The sequence below is a fragment of the Apteryx rowi genome, unplaced genomic scaffold (genome assembly GCF_003343035.1).
Source record: "Apteryx rowi isolate R43461 unplaced genomic scaffold, aptRow1 scaffold_69, whole genome shotgun sequence".
In the NCBI taxonomy this organism is placed as follows: domain Eukaryota; kingdom Metazoa; phylum Chordata; class Aves; order Apterygiformes; family Apterygidae; genus Apteryx; species Apteryx rowi.
Window position 1 is genome coordinate 1396347 of NW_020450971.1, and position 6000 is coordinate 1402346.

Sequence of the window (6000 nt, forward strand, 5' to 3'; positions counted from 1 at the left end):
TGGAGCTGCTTTCCATCTGATTTTATATCTGGGCAGAGCTTCACAGTACTGCAGAGCCAGTTCATCAACTTGAGTATTGCTTTATCAGTTCATAAGTTTGGGGTCAGCCCTTCACCATCTGAAAACTCAAAATTCCTGCGACTGGCATTAGCAAAATTCACAGAACCCATATGCTTCTGTGCCAAGGTTCAGAATTGATAATCAAAAAGAAAGTAAACCTCTGCAATGTGATATGAGCTATCGTGTTGTTAAAACCTATTTAAAAACGTTGCTGGGAAAAATGCTATGAGTTTCTAATGATAAGGTCAAACATACTTGTGGTCATTTTCTATGAACCAAAATTCAGCATGCAAGAGAACCATCCCAAGCTCACTTATCAATAAAATTATTTCCATGTTAAAAAAAMTCAGCAGTTATGCATGCATCACTATGTAGAGGAAGAAACCTGGCCTAGGTTTCAAGTAAGAGGGAAAGCTAGCAAAATTGTGATTTATTGTAAGGTCTATACCCTGAGCACTGGCAGAGTAGTAAGAAGCAGCTGGAGACAAGAGAAGGTATCAGAAAGGGGCATTTTTAACAACTGAGGATGCAAGGAAAAGCTAACATGTAGAAGAAAACAATTCAGAACTTGATTACAAGTACCCAGATAGAAGTGTTCTGGGCAGAATAATATACAGCTGCCACTGAGCAGGCATTCAATAACGACTCTTTGCACTGAGGACAATCGCAGTARTATCAGTCACTTCACAGGTGCAGCTAGCACCCTGAGGGCTCTAAGGCGCGGAACGCTGTCTGATAACGGAACACTATCCTACATTATCCGCTTTGGCTTTTAAGGCCTCTGTCTGGCATTTTCACTTGCACAGAGTCATTGATCTGAATCCTCTTGACATCTAGTTCATCATCCACATGCAACCCATAACGCACAGCTCAGTCCCATCTAAAAATCCTATCCAGGCCCTCATACTACAGAGGATAGTTAAAGCAGGGCTAGACTGCAGTTTCTGTATTTAATACACTTGCAGACTATTTTCAAGTTTTGTCTTCATGCAGCTCTGTATGCATTCTGCTATGGTGCCAATGGGAAATTCTTCAAATATGACATGAATTCTGTGCTTGGATAGGATAATTTATTGCACCTTCCTCTCTTTGTAGAGCAGAAAGCGCAAAAATCAGTTAGGAATGTAATGCAAGTCACTAGCAGCCCAGCACATACAAACTAGCCAAGAAAACAGTTTAGCTGGAATAGGTTTGAAAGCAGTACTGAAAAAATGCGGTGGTTCACCAAAACTCTTTGAAGCATAAACATCAATGTTCTGACACTATCACGGTTTAACTTGTGCCTGTGTCAAGTTAATCTCGATTCCAGCCTAAGTAAATTCTCCAAAGCAGCTCATACAATACATAAATGGAAAGAAACAATTCTTATGAAAACTGCTCTTTTTACATCATGCAGTGGGGCTTACGTCAATGTAAATCATTTGTATTGAAAACCCTCTCATTACTGATCACCACATCCTACCACTTGATCTCTTCTAGAAGTCTGTTTCAGTTCTTCCAGAACTTTTCACACTAGGGACTAAAGAAACAAGCTAACTAGGCAAAAAAGTTTCCCAGCAGTCTCCACTCTGAACTCTCTTAAAAAAAAAATATATATATATATATATATATTTTTTTTTTTTTTTCAATCTCAGCTTGCATTAAATGGCTGGGAAAGGGGTACCTTACGTGCGAGATCTAATACTGATTATTCTGATCACTGTTTTTGGAAAATAATATTTCTGCTGTATCAAAACCAGACATTTCTATCTCCTTTGGGTTCTCAAGTTCTGAATCCCCATCTTTGGCTCAGGAGCAGGGGGAAATGTTGATCAAGAAACATGATGGTTCATCCATCAAACTTAAAATTCAAAGAATATATTCTTATTACCCAACAAGGTCTTCCTTTGCGGAAACACACAAGTCTCTGAAATGAGTGAACTATGACAGCCTTCATTTAACATGGGATCTGTTATTGTATGTTCTTCCTTCTGAAAAGTGATTGTGTGATGGAGATTTGTATGGAAGAAAGAATGAAAAAATACTGAGTCTTCTTGCAGTGTATCTCTTGGGCCCATATTAGCATTCACTCTCCATGTTCTCTCAACAATGCTTTTATTTAATATTATGCTTTTTTTTTATTTTAATTCCTATCTTTCCTGCACASTCTTTTCATATTTCATGCTCTATGTGTGACATTTTCCCCAAAAAAAGGGAAAGAATCTACTGAAACTTCAGCTTAACTTTGACTTTAATCTATTAATTAAGAAGCATAAGTAGTTAAATAATACAAAGCTAGTACAGCAGGATATCTTTTTCAATTAAAGAGACTTTTTGGTTTCCTAATACCTCAGATGCTCATTATACAGAGGTCACACAGTATATTACGCCAAGACTCTACATCTCCTCATTTTAGGCTTCAATTTAGCAAAGTATTTTACCACCTGCTTGAGTGCCTAACTGAACCCATGCCTTAATTCCACCAGATGCTCACTTTTGTCTATTTAAATGTACATAACATTAACTTTGTATTAAATTAGAACATAAGTTGCATTAAAACTGATGTTTTTCAGTTAAATATGCATGATGCTGCTGCTATAACTCTCACTGTTCTCTACATACCTTTTCTTACTACTTGCATCCATCATTGTGTCCTATCTAATATTAAAGTCTAAATGTTTGCAGATGGTTTCTTTATTTCACTTTAAAGTACAGATGCCGCTTGCCTCTCACTTTGTTTCATTCTTCTAAGTTTCTCAATAGTTTCTTACTATTTCAACAAAACTGAATGCATGCAAGACCGAGACAGGAACCAGGCTTTGTTTTGTAGCCTCCAAGTGGGGGTGCTAAGCTCTCTAAAAAACCTGGCACAAATGTTCTTAAAGGGTTTGATCCATATCCTAAGTCAATGCAGAAACGCTCACCTAAGTGAAAGCTGAATCATGCCAGTGGGGCAGTTTAGTGACCATGTGAAACCTTAGACTACAACTCTTACTTAGGTGCCTCTTCTGCACTCATTTTTTCATACTATCAGGCTTCATACTGCTCCTTAGCTACCTGCGGTATTTGTCTGGTCTCATGGTTTACCTTTCTCTCTATTGTACCTTAGTATTATGCAGAGCAAAAGGCATAAACTTCCCAGACAGGGTTGAAAGGAGAGTTAACCCCCCCCACCCTCCCTAGCGCTGTTCAACATGGAGCCAGTTTTGCCATGTGACAGTGGAACATCTCAGTGGCAAACTTTGTCACCCTCCTTTCCCAATTATTTACGATTATGTTGAACAGCACTTATGGCTGTTGGACTCCATTAGTAATCTTTCCCTGTTATGATGACTGTCTTTAACTCTACCTTTTCTTTTCTATCTTTTAACTGGTTATTAAGCTATCAGACATCCATCAACCCAGAACAGCTTAGTTTCAGCAGTGGAATATCCTATGGAAAATTATTCTGAAATCCAAGTACATTGTATCAATGGAATCACCATCATTTTCATGTTTATTTCCTAAAAGGTCCCACACAAAAAAAGAAAAACCACACACTTCAGCAGACATGGCCAGTACCTCTCAATTTATAAGGTTACAGAGAAGCGGTTACAAGTCAGAATCAACAAGGCTCTTTGAAAGCAAAGTAACCTTTGCTGCTGATGTACTCACAATTCCATTAGTGGGAGTACTGCAAAGCCACAGCAGGGGAAATAATGATTAAGAAGTACAGAAGCTGACAGTTTGTTAAACATAGAAAAAGACACCAAGTATCTTTACAAACAAAGCTTCATCTAATTATTTAAGAAACCCTAGCTTGTAGCCCTCTGTTCAAATTATTCCTTTGAGTAAGGAAGCACTTGTAAAAACTTCATTTGTCAGTTTAAAATAGTCTAAGAAATAGAAACACTACTGTAAGATTTACAAAATCAGCGGAAAAAYTCATACAAAGCCTTGACAAAATCAAAACTATTGTGGCATGGTGAATAAGAGAAGGCAATTAACTTTCCACTAATTTAATTAGCATTCTGCAAGTACAGTGCTCGAAGCGGCTTTCATCATTCAGAACAGCATTTTAAAACTGTTCCACTGATTGCTCTGAAATGCTTCCAGGACTGACTTTCTTCTGCTCAGCAACTGCTCGCAGACAGCCTTGAACCTGAGAGCCTGTGTTTAGCTCCTCTTCAAAGAGAATGCTCGCCAAAAGGGCAGCAGGTTATATCCCCTGCAGTTATATTTTAAATATCATTAYCTTTCTCATGGACATTCCACCAAAGTTGCCAAAATTGAAGACAATCTTAACTAAATACTAAAATCCATCATGTCATTGCACTGCCTCAGACCTATCATTTCTTAAAGGTGTTCTGAGCGATGACTAACACAGTTATATCTTTTAGACTTTCAGATGAGCTAAAGCAGACATCCTGAACTTAACTGAGAATAAAATAAAGGCCAGCATCTTATCTGTAACCCCATACACACCTTTATTTCAGTGATTTCAAGACTTTCTTTCTGTGGATTAGGAATGGGGATCATACATATAACTGAAGATGAGCAAAAAATATTAGAACTTCAATTAATGATATTATTTTCACTTTTTTTACTTCTGTTTCTAAGCAGGACATCTTTCTAATATTTGGCCAACAACAACGAGATACGTTCTGTCACACACGTACCTTCTTTGCAATTTATCCACTACAAGTATTCATCACTAAACAAGAAAAAACTTAATTTTGACATAAAGGGGAGAACATTAACAAAACATATATTTTAATTTCATTTAACAAATATATTTTCTCCCTCAGTCACATTTTTATTTCAAGTCATTAGAATGTGGTTTACCTGTATCTCCACGTAAGATGGATAACATGGTGAAGTAATAGTGTGACACTGATAAACTGCAGCTCACACAAGTTTGCTTTCAGAACCCTGCTGCCAGCAGCTAAAATTTTCACAGCTGGGCCAACTGCACTTTGCTGTTGCCTAGAAAGTCCTGAAAAAGAGCAAACACGATTTGCGAGGGAAGTCTTTCCCCAACAATAGTGAACAGGAACGGAGAGACCCCTTCTTCCTCTTTTCTCCAGTAATGGAGGATGTAGGAAGATACGCTTCCTTCCTTTCAGTAGCTGTGGAACAGGAGTTCAGATTTGACCTCCACGGGCCAGGTACCAGATCCAACGTGTCACTTTATAGTGCCTAAAACGATAACTTTTTTTTTTTCTCCTCTCAGAATTTTATTTCTGGCTCTTGTCTTGATACTAAAACCACCATTACCTTTTTAGTTCACTTTTGATTTGCAGTAGGTGGATAATACACACTTAAACTTACCTTAGCAATCATTTATACTTGTGTGTGGCATTTCACTGCCCTCAGCTATTCTCAGATTTTTCTTTTCTCCCTTAATTTCTGATTCCTCTCAGCCCCATGTGGACTTTCTTCCCTCTCAACCTGCACAGGACTTCCCTGTTAACCTGCACAGGAGTGAGCTCGGTTYCCAGAAAACTCCTCTCCAGAAACCACTTCACGCTTTGGGACAATTCAACAAGCCACCAACCTCGYGGCTAAAACCGCCCCCTTTTCCCATCTTCATTTTGGCCACCAAGCAGCTCTCCTCTGCCCAAAACCCTGCCGCCCACGTGAGCGCCGCTCAGCGAGCGGGCGGCCAAAAGCGAGGGGCAGGCCCCACCCAAGCGCTTTTACTCAATAAGCCCCTGGAGATGCACCTGGAGCAGGGCCGAGAGCGCGAGGCGCCCAGCCCGCCCCGGCGCCTCACGGGCGGGACGCCGCGGCGGCCGGGGGGAGGGGCGGCGGCAGCGGCCCCCCGCGCAACGGCCGCAACAGCCGCGCCACCCCCCGTGGCGCCGTGCGGCGGTGGCGGGAAGAGGCGCGCGCCCCTGCCAGCGGGGCCGGGCGCAACCTCCCCCCTCGCCCCGCCCCGCCCGCTGGCACCGCCTCCCGAGAGACCGCGGCAGCCGCAGG